Raw genomic sequence first — 22,342 nt, forward strand, 5'->3', positions numbered from 1 at the left:
GAGTAATATTCACATCATGTGGCAGTGTTCCAACAAACAAATGGCAGCTCCGTCAACATATCTGAGTGTTTGGATGTAGTGGGCATAAGTTCCGGTGAGTCTATGTCGGTGCATTGACAGGAGGATCAAATTTGCCTATAAAAGATGGTATTTTCAGACGGAGTCACTTTCTGCCAAAACCATCTCTCCAGGAAGACATCCACTGTCGCAATCCCGCAAATTCTGAATATAGGCAGGCCCCCAGACTACCCCAGACCCACTCACCCAGTTTCATGCCCATCCATAACAGTACCCTTAACATCTCTCTATACGGTTTGCTGTTTCGGACTGCCCCAATTCCCCACTCATAGTTGACTTTGTCTCCCTTTCTGGTGATGCAACATTCAATGCCCCGTTCTGCATTTGGGTCAGTTTGAAAATTGCCATAGCAATGATTTTTGGTTGGTACAATTGTGAAAGAAACATATCCCTACATACATTTGTCCTAGACCATTTGCTACATCTATCCCTAATATAAGGGTGTCCTCATATTATTTGATGAGAAGTAGACTAAGGTTTTGTGTTTGTAAAGGGACACATTGAGGGAAATGTTTTTCCTAATTTCTTCTGAGGCCTGTTTTCTATATTAATGTCATAGTTCAGAAGAGGCTGCTGTAAGGAATCCATACCTCACATGCCACTTTTTCACTGTCTTTCAAATGTAAACCTGATATATCACTGGTGTAAATTGTGAACATATATCAACAGGCTTTATTTGTTGTATATGAAATCTGGCACATTGATGAATGCAGTTGTATTAAAAACATAGTGCAAGAAAGGACAAGAAGATGAAGTAAGCTTTACCTGCTCTGTGACTGTTGGGGTTAAAAGTTCAGTAGGTTTTAAATCAGGTTTTAACTCTTTGGTACTGGTTACATATGGTTCTTTCTGTAATTCCTGTGTATTGATTTTCCCATTGACTGAGGGATATTTCTAAATTGAACATAAAAAACATTTTCACATATGCCGTCAAAATAATGTCCACTAAATTGCACTTGAACCAAAATGAACATATATCAATTCTCCCACTGGATGGGAACAATATTTACAAAAATTTCAATTAACAGAAGAAATAGATCACAGATTAAACAGGATGAGTAGTGCATAAAGGCGCACTGCCGTTTAACACAACCAATCATTGTGAAGGTGCACTAAATTGATCTGCCATTTCTTCAGGGAACTGGTTCACAAAGTTGTTACGAGCATTAGTCAGACTTAGAAATAGATCATATTTAAAACCTTCACCAAAAATGCATAGATTCACACATGAATGAGTTGCATCTTTTTTACTCATATGCATCATGAGTGCATATGCTCAGAGAGTGTGTGCAGCAGAGTGGGGACAATATATATAGAATTTCAAAAGATATCAGGGAAAATACAAATGAAATAGAGGAAGATGCACAGTCAAAACTTTCTTATTATTTACAAACATGTGCATTCTCTTTCCCACAACTACCTGTAGAGCTAAACTCACACCATATTGAACGACTTGTAAATGGTGCAGTAATTATGGGAAAGTGCTGACAGCGCCCCCGTCTTCAAAGAGCACAAAAGCGAAATGGCAAATTTACAGTGAGACTGTTCTTCCCCATGAAAAATTTGCAATATATATGTGAAAAGTCTCTAATTTTCCATTTGTTCCTGGAAACACACCAGCTACATTGGATTCTACAGATTATTTGGTCTGTTTTGTCTCGAGGCACTGACATTAGATGTACAGAGGCCATCACAACAGTGCTCTTAGCAAATAGATTTTCTTGGAGATTAAGGAACACATTTCATAATAGTAAATCTTTTTTCAGAATATTGTTTTGTGGTAAAATAACATACTGACAAATCAAAATTGAAATTCTGCATGATTGTAAAATAGTGATGCACTTTCAAATCAAAGGTACATGATGCATTAGACTATTTTAATTTCTAAATTTTTACTTGGTATTTTTTAAGCAGCTTGATTAAACTAGCACATTAAAAAAGAGAACCAAAATCAGAGCTCTAAGGTTCATAAAGTAGCCCCTATTGAACTCTGATGGAACTCTGCCATAACAATACCTACATGAGATGTGTAAACATAATCCTGTCAATACATCCTTCGAAAAAATGTACTATGGAAAAATCAATATCTTATCCTTCTCCGAATCTCGAGTTCATAGTATGAGCCTATGATCTTAGTTATTGTTTTATGATATTAAAAGTGTACAAATTCATATGAGAAAGTACACTTACCATCAGCACTGCTGAAAGAATCTACATATTTTCACAATGATGTATATATGATAAATTTGTATGACCCTCCAGTACCACGCGATGAGTTATTTAAAAGGTAACAATTAATTTACAGTCCCTGGTTATATGGTATGCCTCCTCACGAATGACTTATTAGTAAACCAAATATGCTAACGAGATGTAAGCCTATTTTACCATGTTTTAGGGAGTGAGCAGAAACACTTGACCACTAGTTAGCAGTGGCAATGTGCACAGAGTTCTAAAGCCAAGTAAAGTGAGTTCAGAAAAATAAGAGGGGTGAAGGTAAAAAGTTTGACAGGCAACCTGCTGAGAGGACCAAGTCCAAGAAGGCAATATTCTATCATTGGGCTCTACAAAACCTAAAATATGAAATTTGAGGAAAAAATTGTACTAGTGATGCAGGAGGGAATTGTGCAATGTATATAATCTTTATATTAGCTGGATGGACGACCAGAAAAGGTATTTTCAGATTGGTCCCAATCCAGTCATAGATTCACTGAGATACAAAGCCATGGAATGAGTTTCCAGTATTCCAGTCATCCACCTTTTTCCATTTTCTTTGAAGTCCCCTTTGTATTTTGTCTCTTTGGCTTAGTTAATGAAAATGCTTCATTTATCAAGGTTTTCCAGGTACACATTAAAAAACAAGAATTGCAGAGTAATATTCACATCATGTGGCAGTGTTCCAACAAACAAATGGCAGCTCCGTCAACATATCTGAGTGTTTGGATGTAGTGGGCATAAGTTCCGGTGAGTCTATGTCGGTGCATTGACAGGAGGATCAAATTTGCCTATAAAAGATGGTATTTTCAGACGGAGTCACTTTCTGCCAAAACCATCTCTCCAGGAAGACATCCACTGTCGCAATCCCGCAAATTCTGAATATAGGCAGGCCCCCAGACTACCCCAGACCCACTCACCCAGTTTCATGCCCATCCATAACAGTACCCTTAACATCTCTCTATACGGTTTGCTGTTTCGGACTGCCCCAATTCCCCACTCATAGTTGACTTTGTCTCCCTTTCTGGTGATGCAACATTCAATGCCCCGTTCTGCATTTGGGTCAGTTTGAAAATTGCCATAGCAATGATTTTTGGTTGGTACAATTGTGAAAGAAACATATCCCTACATACATTTGTCCTAGACCATTTGCTACATCTATCCCTAATATAAGGGTGTCCTCATATTATTTGATGAGAAGTAGACTAAGGTTTTGTGTTTGTAAAGGGACACATTGAGGGAAATGTTTTTCCTAATTTCTTCTGAGGCCTGTTTTCTATATTAATTTCATAGTTCAGAAGAGGCTGCTGTAAGGAATCCATACCTCACATGCCACTTTTTCACTGTCTTTCAAATGTAAACCTGATATATCACTGGTGTAAATTGTGAACATATATCAACAGGCTTTATTTGTTGTATATGAAATCTGGCACATTGATGAATGCAGTTGTATTAAAAACATAGTGCAAGAAAGGACAAGAAGATGAAGTAAGCTTTACCTGCTCTGTGACTGTTGGGGTTAAAAGTTCAGTAGGTTTGAAATCAGGTTTTAACTCTTTGGTACTGGTTACATATGGTTCTTTCTGTAATTCCTGTGTATTGATTTTCCCATTGACTGAGGGATATTTCTAAATTTAACATAAAAAACATTTTCACATATGCCGTCAAAATAATGTCCACTAAATTGCACTTGAACCAAAATGAACATATATCAATTCTCCCACTGGATGGGAACAATATTTACAAAAATTTCAATTAACAGAAGAAATAGATCACAGATTAAACAGGATGAGTAGTGCATAAAGGCGCACTGCCGTTTAACACAACCAATCATTGTGAAGGTGCACTAAATTGATCTGCCATTTCTTCAGGGTACTGGTTCACAAAGTTGTTACGAGCATTAGTCAGACTTAGAAATAGATCATATTTAAAACCTTCACCAAAAATGCATAGATTCACACATGAATGAGTTGCATCTTTATTACTCATATGCATCATGAGTGCATATGCTCAGAGAGTGTGTGCAGCAGAGTAGGGGCAGTATATATAGAATTTCAAAAGATATCAGGGAAAATACAAATGAAATAGAGGAAGATGCACAGTCAAAACTTTCTTATTATTTACAAACATGTGCATTCTCTTTCCCACAACTACCTGTAGAGCTAAACTCACACCTTATTGAACAACTTGTAAATGGTGCAGTAATTATGGGAAAGTGCTGACAGCGCCCCCATCTTCAAAGAGCACAAAAGTGAAATGGCAAATTTACAGTGAGACTGTTCTTCCCCAGGAAAAATTTGCAATATATATGTGAAAGGTCTCTCATTTTCCATTTGTTCCTGGAAACACACCAGCTACATTGGAATCTACAGATTATTTGGTCTGCTTTGACTCTAGGCATTGACATTAGATGTACAGAGGCCATCACAACAGTGCTCTTAGCAAATAGATTTTCTTGGAGATTAAGGAACACATTTCATAATAGTAAATCTTTTTTCAGAATATTGTTTTGTGGTAAAATAACGTACTGACAAATCAAAATTGAAATTCTGCTTGATTGTAAAATAGTGATGCACTTTCAAATCAAAGGCACATGATCCATTAGACTATTTTAATTTCTAAATTTTTTCTTGGTATTTTTTAAGCAGCTTGATTTAACTAGCATATTAAAAAAGAGAACCAAAATCAGAGCTCTAAGGTTCATAAAGTAGCCCCTATTGAACGCTGATGGAACTCTGCCATAACAATACCTACATGAGATGTGTAAACATAATCCTGTCAATACATCATTCGAAAAAATGTACTATGGGAAAATCAATGTCTTATCCTTCTCCTAATCTCGAGTTCATAGTATGAGCCTATGATCTTAGTTATTGTTTTATGAAATTAAAAGTGTACGAATTCATATGAGAAAGTACACTTACCATCAGAACTGCTGAAAGAATCTACATATTTTCACAATGATGTATATATGATAAATTTGTATGACCCTCCAGTACCACGCGATGAGTTCTTTAAAAGGTAACAATTAATTTACAGTCCCTGGTTATATGGTGTGCCTCCTCACGAATGACTTATTAGTAAACCAAATATGCTAACGAGATGTAAGCCTATTTTACCATGTTTTAGGGAGTGAGCAGAAACACTTAACCACTAGTTAGCAGTGGCAATGTGCACGGAGTCCTAAATCCAAGTAAAGTGAGTTCAGCAAAATAAGACGGTGAAGGTAAAAAGTTTGACAGTCAACATGCAGAGAGGACCAAGTCCAAGAAGGCAATATTCCATCATTGGGCTCTACAAAGCCTAAAATATGAAATTTGAGGAAAGAACTGTACTAGTGATGCAGGAGGGAATTGTGCAATGTATATAATCTTTATATTAGCTGGATGGACGACCAGAAAAGGTATTTTCAGATTGGTCCCAATCCAGTCATGGATTCACTGAGATACAAAGCCATGGAATGAGTTTCCAGTATTCCAGTCATCCACCTTTTTCCATTTTCTTTGAAGTCCCCTTTGTATTTTGTCTCTTTGGCTTAGTTAATGAAAATGCTTCATTTATCAAGGTTTTCCAGGTACACATTAAAAAACAAGAATTGCAGAGTAATATTCACATCATGTGGCAGTGTTCCAACAAACAAATGGCAGCTCCGTCAACATATCTGAGTGTCTGGATGTAGTGGGCATAAGTTCGGGTGAGTCTATGTCGGTGCATTGACAGGAGGATCAAATTTGCCTATAAAAGATGGTATTTTCAGACGGAGTCACTTTCTGCCAAAACCATCTCTCCAGGAAGACATCCATTGTCGCAATCCCGCAAATTCTGAATATAGGCAGGCCCCCAGACTACCCCAGACCCACTCACCCAGTTTCATGCCCATCCATAACAGTACCCTTAACATCTCTCTATACGGTTTGCTGTTTCGGACTGCCCCAATTCCCCACTCATAGTTGACTTTGTCTCCCTTTCTGGTGATGCAACATTCAATGCCCCGTTCTGCATTTGGGTCAGTTTGAAAATTGCCATAGCAATGATTTTTGGTTGGTACAATTGTGAAAGAAACATATCCCTACATACATTTGTCCTAGACCATTTGCTACATCTATCCCTAATATAAGGGTGTCCTCATATTATTTGATGAGAAGTAGACTAAGGTTTTGTGTTTGTAAAGGGACACATTGAGGGAAATGTTTTTCCTAATTTCTTCTGAGGCCTGTTTTCTATATTAATTTCATAGTTCAGAAGAGGCTGCTGTAAGGAATCCATACCTCACATGCCACTTTTTCAATGTCTTTCAAATGTAAACCTGATATATCACTGGTGTAAATTGTGAACATATATCAACAGGCTTTATTTGTTGTATATGAAATCTGGCACATTGATGAATGCAGTTGTATTAAAAACATAGTGCAAGAAAGGACAAGAAAATGAAGTAAACTTTACCTGCTCTGTGACTGTTGGGGTTAAAAGTTCAGTAGATTTGAAATCAGGTTTTAACTCTTTGGTACTGGTTACATATGGTTCTTTCTGTAATTCCTGTGTATTGATTTTCCCATTGACTGAGGGATATTTCTAAATTGAACATAAAAAACATTTTCACATATGCAATCAAAATAATGTCTACTAAATTGCACTTGAACCAAAATGAACATATATCAATTCTCCCACTGGATGGGAACAATATTTACAAAAATTTCAATTAACAGAACAAATAGATCACAGATTAAACAGGATGAGTATTGCATAAAGGCGCACTGCCGTTTAACACAACCAATCATTGTGAAGGAGCACTAAATTGATCTGCCATTTCTTCAGGGAACTGGTTCACAAAGTTGTTACGAGCATTAGTCAGACTTAGAAATAGATCATATTTAAAACCTTCACCAAAAATGCATAGATTCACACATGAATGAGTTGCATCTTTTTTACTCATATGCATCATGAGTGCATATGCTCAGAGAGTGTGTGCAGCAGGGTGGGGACAGTATATATAGAATTTCAAAAGATATCAGGGAAAATACAAATGAAATAGAGGAAGATGCACAGTCAAAACTTTCTTATTATTTACAAACATGTGCATTCTCTTTCCCACAACTACCTGTAGAGCTAAACTCACACCTTATTGAACAACTTGTAAATGGTGCAGTAATTATGGGAAAGTGCTGACAGCGCCCCCGTCTTCAAAGAGCACAAAAGCGAAATGGCAAATTTACAGTGAGACTGTTCTTCCCCATGAAAAATGTGCAATATATATGTGAAAAGTCTCTAATTTTCCATTTGTTCCTGGAAACACACCAGCTACATTGGATTCTACAGATTATTTGGTCTGTTTTGTCTCGAGGCACTGACATTAGATGTACAGAGGCCATCACAACAGTGCTCTTAGCAAATAGATTTTCTTGGAGATTAAGGAACACATTTCATAATAGTAAATCTTTTTTCAGAATATTGTTTTGTGGTAAAATAACGTACTGACAAATCAAAATTGAAATTCTGCTTGATCGTAAAATAGTGATGCACTTTCAAATCAAAGGCACATGATCCATTAGACTATTTTAATGTCAAAATTTTTACTTGGTATTTTTCAAGCAGCTTGATTAAACTAGCATATTAAAAAAGATAACCAAAATCAGAGCTCTAAGGTTCATAAAGGAGCCCCTATTGAACTCTGATGGAACTCTGCCATAACAATACCTACATGAGATGTGTAAACATAATCCTGGCAATACATCCTTCGAAAAAATGTACTATGGGAAAATCAATGTCTTATCCTTCTCCTAATCTCGAGTTCATAGTATGAGCCTATGATCTTAGTTATTGTTTTATGAAATTAAAAGTGTACGAATTCATATGAGAAAGTACACTTACCATCAGAACTGCTGAAAGTGTAGTGTAGTTCCTATTATCCCAATAGGCTCTGCGCATTGGAATAATATCTTCAATAGTATAGACGTAGGACTGAGATTAACTAGGTCTTCTACTGACGATATTAGACTTAAAGTTTATGTGTGGCAGCTAGCTCAGAGTTCACTAGAAACTTTCTCGAGTAGGCAAGGAGGAGTTTAACCTCCCTGGATAGACAAGAAGGGATTTAGTTTCTGACAACCATAGAACATGACAACTTTGCTCTCCCCTAATCAAGAGTATATCTCTAGAGTCGTGTGAAAACAAAAGACAACTTATTTTACTCAGTCAGTACGTGCATTCTTAGTTTCACCAGATTGTAGAGAAAAGGAAGAGAAGGGCGTGTTCAATAAAAAGGTGTTATTTATTGATCAGTCTCTTTTCTCGTACAAGAGAAATGAATCGCTATTATTGCAATACTTATAGTTAAGTACAGTGCATACAGTAAAAGCAGAATTATAAAATAATACTGTAAAAGCATTGATATGGTTTCTTAGCCATATGATACTTTAAAATGGATAAAATAGATACATACATATATACATTGACTAATCGTACTCAACTGGTGCTTCTAACTACGCCTACCCCGGTGTACCTGACCTAAGCCTAATACGTGGGCGGGAGTAGATAAGTAGCAGTTTAAGTTAAGTTTGCTTTGCCAAGGGTCTGACTCAAGAATTCTCTGTAAGGGGTTATTCAGTTCTGTACCTGGGATTTAGAAGGCTGGAGGGCTGGTATCTCTATCTCAGGACTTGATATCCCAGCTGCCTGCGAGGGCGGCTGGAAACGCCGGAGCTGGATTTCTCGGCAGGAGAAAAGGCAGCGTCTCTCTCAGCGCGTCAAAAGGGAGGGGCAGCGTCCGTGGGCTTTTTCTATCAGCTGGGCTCCTCGGCAAGTCGCGCTGCTCCAATCTCGTCACCACCACCGTGTGTTGCTTAGGGCAATGTCGGTAATATTTATACCTGAAAGGTGCCGAGATTGACGTAAGGATGGACATAAATACGTCAATAAGGATGTCATAAGAACTGGTCGTTCTTACATTCTTTACTGGAGTTCTTGGCTAAATCAAAACAATAGCTGCGGGGGATTTCCCAGGTTGCTGGAGGTTTGATTTGTTTTGAGAACTCGGTATGCTTTCTATGGGGGCTGGGGGAATAGTGCTTGCTTAATGTGGTAGCATGCGCTATGACATAATCAGAAAGCGGGTTTCTGTGCCGTTGTATGGCCACTATTGATTTATTAACCGGACAAGGGTCAGAAGCAGGAATATCGATACAGTTCCCATAGGAAATACATCACACCCACTCCACGGAATCTATGTCCATATTTACTAACCTAAGCATAGTAAACATAACTAATAATGAATGTGTATTTAAACCGCTCCAAAATACATTAATTTGCATTAATTGGATTAGCGTAACACATGAAAAATATGAATATAGTTACTGTATGCATTCAAGCAGTGTAATCATTCAAAAAGGATGCACTTTTATATATCAGCACGAATGATTTGCGAAAATAACACATGAAATGGCTCTTAATACAGAAGAAAAAGTGCGAGACCATTTCATCACATAGAAATACAATCGTATGTGTAAATAACCTAGAGGTCGAGGTAACGACTTCTAGAGGTACATAAAAATAGAAGTTTCTGTTCTCCAAGAATAGTTTACTTTAAGCAGAAGATAAGTGCCTGAAAGGTAAATATTTTGGATGTTGGAGAAAAAGTTCCTGTTTGCAGGGGCAGACTCGAAAAAATTCTCAGTGGCTTTGTTTTTTAAAGTTGAAGGCCAAATTCAGAGTTCAGGGAACGCTGTGTGCATGTTTGCTCAAAGTCATTCTTTCTGTTCTGGTGAAAACATCATATCATTAAGATGTTCGAAAAAACAGTCAACCGCTTCTGGTGAGAGTTCGACTAAGTTGGAAAATGACGCTACCATGCATTCATGAGCATGATTGCTTTCAGTGATGGTTTGATCAGCATTGCTGACAGAAGGTCGTACCTGATTGATGCTGCTTTCATCTTGTACTTCACTACCCTTCAATCGTAGTGGTGAAGTCTCCACGAATGCCGTCATCAGAATTGGTAGCCGCAGGGGACAGAACAATGCATGAGCCTTAACTGGACTCAACAAAGTCTCTGCATCCAATGGCACTTCTGATAGTAGTGTGAGACAGGTGTCCAACACGCATTCCTCGCCGCATAGCATGCACCTTAATCCAGGCATAACACAAGACTGCCACAAGGGTCTGAATGAAAGAAACCAAGTCATATTTAAATCTTGTAGCCGTGCTAGTCCAAGGACTTTAGTTATGCGGTCCCGGTAGCGGATAGCTAGGATCGTTTCTTCCATTGTTGCTGGAGTCATGTCTGTGACATGGTTTGCCATAGCGAAGCAAAAGTATCAAAAATAGGACGCCTGCTACTAGTCCCAACAGGAGAGGAAGTCCGCCAAAGATGGAATGGACGAAGTTAGGAAAAATACCCAGGATGGCTTTGAATGGGGTCAAAGCTCCCGAAAAAACTGTCTTAAATACACTTGCGATACCATTTGTATCAGAAATATTTAAGATTTCGTTTAGTATTTCTGCGAAGTGTAGGGGGCTATTTGTTGATAACAGTGAATGAATCTCTGCCGTTGTCCTTGCAACTTGGAGATCATACGTTTCTTTTGATGACGTCAACTGGGTTGGCGTCTGTAGGAGCACAGTCTTCATTCTGCTTAAAGTATCAATTCGAATAGAAGAGAAATTAAAACTGGGCCATAACCTTGCCTCCCTGTCTGGAGCATCATTTGGGAACAATACTCTTTCACAGCACATGACCCTGGTAGTCACGCTTATGAGATAAGGTTTTCCGGGCATTAAGCCACAACACTTGTGATCTACAATTAGAATGTAACTCCCGTTCGAGAGTCTTATAAAGAATGGTTCTATTTGTGTTGCAGGTGCGCCTAGCTGGTGACATGAAAGGTTATTTGAAGTCCCTTCACAGGCCCCATGCAAATTTATACCTTGACACAGAAGTATACCGCTTAGTGATTTTGCACAATTATTGCCACTAAGAAATACATTCTGTCCTTTATTACTGACACATGTGTGTGTATAGGGCAAGTTCCATGTTGACTTAATGTATCCTTTACCCAACCTTTCATACTGGCCTGCCTGTATATATTTTTGGCAGTATTGAAACTGGAAAGTTGTTATCGGAATATTTATTATCCCATGTATTATCCATTCAATGACAGGTCGTTCTGACATTGTCAATGGTAATCTCTCAAGTTTTTCAATGCTCAGAATTGTATAGTCAGCACCCTTCTGTGCCAAACTGATTTGTTTATCAGTAAGGTTAAAGATATTAAATAGTGACGTTGTGTTGATTAAACGCCAAGGCACATCGCCTGAACGCAGATTTTGTAACGTCCAGCCAAGCTGTACAATAGAACGTAATTGAGACTGACCGTGTTGCAACATCAGTAAGTCTTGCTCTATTATATCGATTGCTGAAGACACAATACTGTCCAGTGAATGTATTCTGGAAGACAGAGTCATTAACCCATTGTCCACAACAGAAAGTGATTTTTCCAAATTAACACGGTTAATTTCCCGTATTTTTTCTGCTGTCTCAATTTGAGTTTCTTTCCAAGCTTCGTTATAAGCTGCATATATAGAGGCCGCTATGAAACGTTTTTGACGCTGTTTGCGTGGTCCCATAATGAAATCGCGCAAGTCAGCACCTTCTTTAAGTAAAGTTAGGTGTTGCTTAATTTCTGCCAGTGTGGATGTATGTAGCCATTGAAGGCAGAGTTTTCCCACACTGTAAGTAGTTACAATCCCTGGATGTTGTCTCTGGGCGTATCTAGGGTCTGGCCTGGTCAATTTGAACCCCTGTATGTTGTTCAGGAATCTGTCTTGACAGTTATTTGTGTCTGTGTGCCAGATCAACCATTGTTTCCAATCAGGATGTGTTCTGTTTTGGTTTAAAATATGGGTTACGTCTATCTCAACATCCGTAGTGCTATTACTGTCCGTTGTTGGCTTTGGAATAGACGGTTTATTTAAGTCTTTGATTTTGGCTAGACCAAGACAGGTGGTCTGTTGAATTGTGTCATTCAAAAATATAATTTGTTCTGGGATCATGCAGGCTCTAAACAATGATTCTATACCCTGCACTTGCCAATCTTTTGTGCCCCAGATCGTTTTCGTTTCAATGTTATTGTTCCAGAAATCAAAACCAAGTGTATTAATTTTTTCAAAAAATGAGTCTGAATATATCAATTTTGTGTTTGTAAGCATGGTTTTCACTCCTGTCTTATTTAACAATTTGAAATAGAATGTTTCTGCATTACTTGTGTTAAACCCTGAAAAGTATGAATATTTATCATAAAATGTTTTTGAACGGCCTTTTGGTGGAGTTGCACAATGTTCCCATTGGTTAAAATTTAAAACATTTCTAGGCTGGCTAGATTTATGCAGATAATGGTTACCATAATGGTTATAGAAAAACATTTGATCGTAATTAGATGAACCTTGTAAATAATCATGTTCTGTAAATTTAGCTGACATTACTAGATCAGACATCATTTCATTAATACTTTTAAAGTCCCAATCATCAGCAAATGTGCTGGGTTTTACAAAGTCACTCAATGAAATCTTAAATTGGTGTGGATACTTCAGGAGTTCAACCGGACCATATATTTCATATTCAGTTTTGTCCCAAGCTACCCCGCCGGGTATAGGATTGGCTGTGAAGTTTACTGAAGAAAGTTCTCTTTTCTCGACGTGTGAAGATGTGTGTGGTTTAAGGATCAAGTTGATTTTCTGGCTTGCTGTGTCCATTGTAGCATATTTTCCCTCAATGAAATGTCCCAAGCACAGTACCATGATGAGCCAAAGTATGAGGATAAATGCACCAAATGCCACCCAAATTTCAATCCATGGAGAAATCAGATAGGTTTCTTTTAGTTGATGAAAAAGTTCCTTTGCTTTGTATTTAAAAGTTTTGGTTGTCGGTTGTACTTCTGGTTCACTTGGATCTTCAGAAAAATCATCGAAGTTGATGAAGTAGCCTGATGCCGTTCTGTCAATTGTTCTAATTGCTTCTGGATTCCTTTTTGCTTTAGGAATTTGTTTTGTTTCATCAGCATAGTCATTTGTTACTTCATTGTAGGTTGGTGTTTCTTGATGAAAAGTTTTGATTTGGGTTTTAAGAGGTTCAAGTTCTATTGCTTTGTTGCATAGTCCTTGTTGATTCACTGTAGATTTTTCAAATGTGATTAGTCTTTCAGTTTGAACCTCTGTGGATGAAGCAAACTTTGGTGTTCTGCTACTTCTTGGGAGTCCACTTGGCCTACTACTTGTTATCGGCCACATGATTGTGGTTTAACCAGGTCGATGGATACAACTCGGTTCTCCTTTTTACCAGCAAGGGGCGGTAGTACTACTGATCTTGTCCCGTTGACAGACAAGACAGGAACTGCTTTTCTGTAAGAAGGCCCAAATTCCTTCTTTACCGCGAGGTTCTCTCTGACCAGATCCCCGATTTTTGGAATCCAGACAGGCCTTGCTGGGACAGGTGGTTTCTCTTCAGTGGTTGTTGGCTGTTGTTTCAACTTTATGTTGCTCAGGTCCTTTCTTGTTTCATTTAAGTCCTGTAAAATAGCCAAACGATCTTTGATATCAAAGCATTTTTCTTTAACCACTGAAGTCTGACTATCAAGGTCCTGGACTAGCATTCTAGTCCCAAACAATAGTTCGTACGGACTGAGACCTCTCAGAGAATTTCTTGGCAGATTATTAAGACTACATTGGACACTTATTAGATGTTTGACCCACCCAGCTCCCGAACCTAATACCTTTGCTGTTATAGATTGCTTTATGTCACGTTTTTTTCTTTCCACGATTCCGTTTCCCTCAGGATGAAAGGGACAAGAGTACCGCAATGCAATGCCCATGCTGGTCATGGCCTCCTTATAAGCTCGAGAGCTAAAAGCAGGACCTTGATCAGAATGCAGCATGCCAATTACGTATGTGCCGATAAAGACTCGCAAATCTTTTATAACAGTTCTGGCGTCAGCCGATCGCTGGGGCCACATCCATATGAATCTCGTGCATGAATCCACTGCGACCATGATATATTTATAGTTACCATCCCTTTGTAAGGGACCGCAGTGGTCCAGGTAAACACAGGCTAATGGTTTATCTGAGATTAGAAGGGGCGTCTGTGCTGGTCGTTTCACTGTTGATACCTTCATTTTTTGACATATTTCACATTCTAGAACATAGTTCCTAGTTTGTCTTCTCATTCTCGGCCACCAGTATCTCTGTTTTAATAATGATACTGTGGCTGAAACGCCAGCATGTACAGAAGCAAGCCCTTCGTGTGCCACTATAATGTGTCCTAACCTATGTTCCATGTTTGGAATAGCCCTATCCCCCACTCCAGGGATTCGAGCAAATGGAACGTTATTCGCATCAGTTATGTATGAGTACTTTACTGGAAAGCCTTTCGGGAGTGTTTCTATCGCACCTTTTACCGTAGCGCAGACAGCCTGTAATATTTCGCTGTCTATTTTTGTTTTTGACCGGGTGATGGCAGCTACGGAAGCCATTTGCACAGCTGCCTTCGCGGCCTCATCAGCCAATGAATTCCCTGCAACGTGAACGCCATCACGTTGATGACTCAGTGTATGTATCACGTGAGTCTTTTGTAGTTCTTTTTGTAAAAGAACTACTTGTTCCCAAAGCATTTTATGCTTGATTGTGCCACATTTCGCATCTTTAAAACCGTTCTGAACCCAGATCTGCAAGTATTCATTGTAAGATTGAACGCAATAGTACGAATCGCACACTATGAGTGTGGGGAATTCTCGATCGGTATTTTCAAGCGCCATCTTAAATGCTAGTAATTCAGCTCGTTGAGCTGTACAATCTCCTAGAGATTGCGTTTTAGTGACCAGTGGTCTAAATTTTCCTTCGTGCCAGCGACCTTTAACGATCGCGCACGCAGCACTGTAAGCTTGTTTACCCTCCACTGCGGGTTGTGCTGATCCGTCTGTATATATTATACAGCCGTAATGTTCTAGAGGCAGAATTTCAGTCGGCAGAGGACATTCAAATTCATATTGGAGACATTCTTGTGTTTTTAAATTAGGGTCAAATTTGTATACCACGTCTGTTGCAGCAAGGGAATTAGCCCACTGTATCCATCTCGGATGTAGTGCTTTAACATTCGGAATGCTTGCCTTTGTTACCGCCTCCAGGGCCGGTATTGGTGTCACGATAATTATTCGTTTACCTTGTGCTAGGGCTCTTTCTTTCGCTACAGCAGTCTGTACCGCGGTTAGAATCTTTTCCGTTGGGCTAAATTTCATTTCAGCTCTTGTATACAAGTGTGATTTGTATGCTATTGGTACCGTTTCTCCCTCATTAGAGGTCAGGTATGTGAATCCGCATCTTCCTGGGATGTCTCGAATCACAAGGTTACGTGTGTTGTCGCGTGTTTGTAGTTTTGCTTTAACTAACATGTCTGTTTGTAAAGATCTCAAAATTTCTGTGTGTTTTTGAGTCCAGTTGATTCTTTTAAAATCTGGTTTTATTAGATCATAGAGGGGTTTGACCCTCTCTGCATAATTTATAATGTAAGTTCTTCCGAAATTTAGGAAACCTAGAATTGATTGTAAGTTTTTTAGTGTTCTGGGTGCTTGGATTACAGCACATTTCTCTAGGAAATTGTCAGCCAGGCTTTTGCCTTCACTTGATAGTTCATATCCTAAAAACAGGACAGTTAGATGGGCAATTCTTGACTTTTTAAAGTTGAATTTGTAACCCTCTGCTGCGAACCCAAGTATTATGGTGTTCACTCTTTTCAAGTGAGTATCCAAGTCATCATCTGTTAGATAGATGTCATCGACATAAGATAATGCCTCATCATCATATATTTGTAGTAGCTCTGTTACTCTCACTGAGAATAATCCTGGGCTGTTCTTGAACCCCTGTGGTAAACGACAGAATTTTTTTTGTGCGCCATTTATTGAAAACGCGGTCAAATATCTGCTTTCTGGTGCTATATTTTGACAAAAGAATCCATTAGAGATGTCTAATGTTGTTTTGTATTTTTTGCGCACTATGTTATTCATTAGTGCTGCACTGTGTGAGTTTTGCACTGCAAAAGTTTTGCAACATGAGTTCAAGTGTCTGTAGTCCAAAACAAGACGATATGAATTATCTGGTTTGGAGATAGGAAACAAAGGATTGTTCATTTGTGAGGTGCAAGTTTCAATCATCCCCTGGTATTCAAGTTGATCTAGGATCTCTTTTACCTGTTTTTTAGCTTCTTGCTTAATTGGGTACTGCCTCTGTGCAGTAGGTTGTGATTTTGACTGGATTTTGTGAGGAGGAGAGTCCACATCCCATCCCACATGGTTTTTATATAATGCAGGAGCTTGGGCTACTGCTCACTTTCTTGCAAGTGTATATTTTTTATGTATTGGAATTTGTTTAGAGAAGGCAGGCATAATTATTTCTTCGCCATGAGGGCACTCCCTGACAAACTCTGGTGGCCAGTCTTTTTCAGCTAGAAGGATGTCATAGCCCTTGGAGAGATTATCCCAAAATAGACCCCTTATTTTCCTAGTTTTTATCCCCCTCTTTTTCGATAATGTTATTTCATATATTTTATGAGGTTTTCTAACTCTGGTATCTGCAGTTTCCACCTGAATGTATTCATTCGTGTCCACTGTCTCCAGATGATTCATAAGGATCTTGCGAGCTATGCTTACTTCTGCTGCGCTGTCTAGCATTGTCTGAGCCCATTCTCCGTTTTTCAGCTGTGTCCTCAGTATCCTTGGCATGGTTGATTACTTTAATACTGGCTACCTTCTTCTTTGGGAATTGTAATTTTTTATTTTGATGAGCAGGTTCCTTGTCTTTGGACTTGACGTGCTCTTCCCTGTGTTCTGATCGTCCTCTTCTTTCCGATTTCTGCGAGGAAGTCTGAAAAGATTGAGAGGGACGTGTATCAATAATCTTGATATCTGTCAGGTTTTTTTATATTATCCCTATTTCTAAGGTTGTATTTTTTCACAGAGGGCTCCCTTTGGGGAGACTTGCGTCCTTGGTCCGGAGATCTTTCTCTCCGCCGAGGAGACCTTCCTCTGGTTTGGAATCTTTTTTCCTTTGGAGTGGATTGTTTATTTCCATCCCAGCTCTTTTTTTGAGTGTTTAGATAATTTTTAATAAATACCTTTTCAGGATTTTCAATTAGTTGGGGTTTCACTGGTTTCCCACCCAAACTATCTCTTCCTAGTTCTTCATAGGATTTTTGTATGATTCTGGCAATTTCAAATGGTTGGTCTGCTATATTTGTCTCTTTCAACCTCTGGCGGATCGCCACATTTGCTGCTTCTCCCTTTATATTGGCTAGTAATATTGCCGAGACCTGTTTGAAGTCTTTTAGTAATTTCATACCAAGAGTTAAAGCAGGTTCTGGACCGTATTCATCTTGAATTTGTTTTAGCACATCTGGTATTACTGACATGGATGGAACACCATGTGTTTTTGTGTAAATGGAAGCAAAGACTGTACCCCAAGTGTCACAGTCCTCCACATGTGGTGCGATTCCCATTGGAAGACAGATAGTCAGAATCCTGTGTTTCTCAACAGGGGTGGTATCCGGAAATACCGCCTCTATTTGAGTGATTTTTTGTGCTAACCAGAATAGAATTTGTTCCCGTTTTGCGGGTAATTTTCCTAGACAGGACTGTATGTTCTGTGGTGTAATTTTATTTGTGTTCCCCTGAGTAGGGGTCAGCTGTGGAATTTTAATAGCTGGTTGGACTGTTGAAGTCCGCATTACATATTGGACTAATTGTCTATGTATTTTAATTAGTTGTTTTAGCTGTGCTAAAAGATCTGGTGCAGACATTTCTTCAATGTCTGGATGTGGTGTGTATCCGGCTAGGACCGGCCACGTTGCTCCTGGTCTACCTAGTGGACCGAGCCTGGTGATGTGATTATTATGTTTTAGGGCGCCATTAAACAAGAGCAAGTGCTCTTGATATTTGAGTGGTATTTCCACCTCCTCGAAAGGAGTATACTCATTCGGAGGTTCCTCTATTTTGTAATAGTGGAAGTCCTTTGTTACAGCGTTTGCTGCTGGAAAGTTTATCCATGAATAGAATACCTCTGTCTGCCGATATTCGTGTGCCTCAATTACGAATATTACTGTACCACCTCTCGGTGTCAGCCCATTTTCTATAAGTTTTAAAGTTATAGTTTTCCTTATGTTGACCGGGATGAGTATTGCGTCCGGGTCTTACTGTAGGAGACTATTGTCATCTGCTAGGAGTTGAGCTGCTACTCTAGCCGTCTCCCTTCCGTCTTCACTGTCTGACATTTTACTGACAGGAAGGTTATTTTGTTTATTTGCAGGTCAGGTTTCTACGGAAACAAAGATTAGATGCACAATATTTTGGAACAGTGTATCCTTCAACGTTGAATAAACCAAGAACCATAATTAGGAGTCTCCTCCTACTAAGTTTGGCGGATTTAACCTTTCACCCACTCCAGACGTCTTTGGAGTATTATGGGAAAAAAGGGTCTGTGTGAAAAAGCACGACTGAGTTACTCTAATGTCTTGCGTTAGATTTATCGCCTATCCAAACAGTTGGGCGCCATGTAGTGTAGTTCCTATTATCCCAATAGGCTCTGCGCATTGGAATAATATCTTCAATAGTATAGACGTAGGACTGGGGTTAACTAGGTCTTCTACTGACGATATTAGACTTAAAATTTATGTGTGCCAGCTAGCTAAGAGTTCACTAGAAACTTTCTCGAATAGGCAAGGAGGAGTTTAACCTCCCTGGATAGACAAGAAGGGATTTAGTTTCTGACAACCATAGAACATGACAACTTTGCTCTCCCCTAATCAAGAGTCTATCTCTAGAGTCGTGTGAAAACAAAAGACAACTTATTTTACTCAGTCAGTACGTGCATTCTTAGTTTCACCAGATTGTAGAGAAAAGGAAGAGACGGGCGTGTTCAATAAAAAGGTGTTATTTATTGATCAGTCTCTTTTCTCGTACAAGAGAAATTAATCGCTATTATTGCAATACTTATAGTTATGTACAGTGCATACAGTAAAAGCAGAATTATAAAATAATACTGTAAAAGCATTGATATGGTTTCTTAGCCATATGATACTTTAAAAGTGGATAAAATAGATACATACATATATACATTGGCTAATCGTACTCAACTGGTGCTCCTAACTACGTCTACCCTGGTGTACCTGACCTAAGCCTAATACGTGGGCGGGAGTAGATAAGTAGCAGTTTAAGTTAAGTTTGCTTTGCCAAGGGTCTGACTCAAGAATTCTCTGTAAGGGGTTATTCAGTTCTGTACCTGGGATTTAGAAGGCTGGAGGGCTGGTATCTCTATCTCAGGACTTGATATCCCAGCTGCCTGCGAGGGCGGCTGGAAACGCCGGAGCTGGATTTCTCGGCAGGAGAAAAGGCAGCGTCTCTCTCAGCGCGTCAAAAGGGAGGGGCAGCGTCCGTGGGCTCTTTCTATCAGCTGGGCTCCTCGGCAAGTCGCGCTGCTCCAATCTCGTCACCACCACCGTGTGTTGCTTAGGGCAATGTCGGTAATATTTATACCTGAAAGGTGCCGAGATTGACGTAAGGATGGACATAAATACGTCAATAAGGATGTCATAAGAACTGGTCGTTCTTACATTCTTTACTGGAGTTCTTGGCTAAATTAAAACAATAGCTGCGGGGGATTTCCCAGGTTGCTGGAGGTTTGATTTGTTTTGAGAACTCGGTATGCTTTCTATGGGGGCTGGGGGAATAGTGCTTGCTTAATGTGGTAGCATGCGCTATGACCTGATCAGAAAGCGGGTTTCTGTACCGTTGTATGGCCACTATTGATTTATTAACCGGACATGGGTCAGAAGCAGGAATATCGATACAGTTCCCATAGGAAATACATCACAAAAGAATCTACATATTTTGACAATTATGTATATATGATAAATTTGTATGACCCTCCAGTACCACGCGATGAGTTCTTTAAAAGGTAACAATTAATTTACAGTCCCTGGTTATATGGTATGCCTCCTCACTAATGACATTAGTAAACCAAATATGCTAACGAGATGTAAGCCTATTTTACCATGTTTTAGGGAGTGAGCAGAAACACTTAACCACTAGTTAGCAGTGGCAATGTGCACGGAGTCCTAAAGCCAAGTAAAGTGAGTTAAGAGATAAGAGGGGTGAAGGTAAAAAGTTTGACAGTCAACCTGCAGAGAGGACCAAGTCCAAGAAGGCAATATTCTATCATTGGGCTCTACAAAGCCTAAAATATGAAATTTGAGGAAAAAACTGTACTAGTGATGCAGGAGGGAATTGTGCAATGTATATAATCTTTATATTAGCTAGATGGACGACCAGAAAAGGTATTTTCAGATTGGTCCCAATCCAGTCATGGATTCACTGAGATACAAAGCCATGGAATGAGATTCCAGTATTCCAGTCATTCACCTTTTTCCATTTTCTTTGAAGTCCCCTTTGTATTTTGTCTCTTTGGCTTAGTTAATAAAAATGCTTCATTTATCAAGGTTTTCCAGGTACACATTAAAAAACAAGAATTGCAGAGTAATATTCACATCATGTGGCAGTGTTCCAACAAAGAAAAGGCAGCTCCGTCAACATATCTGAGTGTCTGGATGTAGTGGGCATAAGTCCGGGTGAGTCTATGTCGGTGCATTGACAGGAGGATCAAATTTGCCTATAACAGATGGTATTTGGCCGCCTCATGCCTATGCGGGCTCCGATTGCTGTACTTGAGACACTATTTTCCTTTGCTGCTCAATAAAAAAGATTTAATACTAAAAGATGGTATTTTCAGGCTGAGTCACTTTCTGCCAAAACCATCTCTCCAGGAAGACATCCATTGTCGCAATCCCCAAAATTCTGAATATAGGCAGGCCCCCAGACTTCCCCAGACCCACTCACCCAGTTTCATGCCCATCCATAACAGTACCCTTAACATCTCTCTATACGGTTTACTGTTTGGGACTGCCCCCAATTCCCCACTCATAGTTGACTTTGTCTCCCTTTCTGGTGACGCCACATTCAATGCCCCGTTCTGCATTCGGGTCAGTTTGAAAATTCCCATAGCAATGATTTTTGGTTGGTACAATTGTGAAAGAAACATATCCCTACGTACATTTGTCCTAGACCATTTGCTACATCTATCCCTAATATAAGGGTGTCCTCATATTATTTGATGAGAATTAGACTAAGGTTTTGTGTTTGTAAAGGGACACATTGAGGGACATGTTTTTCCTAATTTCTTCTGAGGCCTGTTTTCTATATTAATTTCATAGTTCAGAAGAGGCTGCTGTAAGGAATCCATACCTCACATGCCACTTTTCCAATGTCTTTCAAATGTAAACCTGATATATCACTAGTGTAAATTGTGAACATATATCAACAGGCTTTATTTGTTGTATATCAAATCTGGCACATTGATGAATGCAGTTGTATTAAAAACATAGTGCAAGAAAGGACAAGAAGATGAAGTAAGCTTTACCTGCTCTGTGACTGTTGGGGTTAAAAGTTCAGTAGGTTTGAAATCAGATTTTAACTCTTTGGTACTGGTTACATATGGTTCTTTCTGTAATTCCTGTGTATTGATTTTCCCATTGACTGAGGGATATTTCTAAATTGAACATAAAAACACATTTTCACATATGCAGTCAAAATAATGTCCACTAAATTGCACTTGAACCAAAATGAACATATATCAATTCTCCCACTGGATGGGAACAATATTTACAAAAATGTCAATTAACAAAACAAATAAATCACAGATTAAACAGGATAAGTATTGCATAAAGGCGCACTGACGTTTAACACAACCAATCATTGTGAAGGAGCACTAAATCGATCTGCCATTTCTTCAGGGAACTGGTTCACAAAGTTGTTACGAGCATTAGTCAGACTTAGAAATAGATCATATTTAAAACATTCACCAAAAATGAATAGATTCACACATGAATGAGTTGCGTCTTTTTTACTCAAATGCATCATGAGTGCATATGCTCAGAGAGTGTGTGCAGCAGGGTGGGGACAGTATATATAGA

This window comes from Lissotriton helveticus, chromosome 6, assembly GCF_964261635.1.
Source record: "Lissotriton helveticus chromosome 6, aLisHel1.1, whole genome shotgun sequence".
NCBI classification, from domain to species: domain Eukaryota; kingdom Metazoa; phylum Chordata; class Amphibia; order Caudata; family Salamandridae; genus Lissotriton; species Lissotriton helveticus.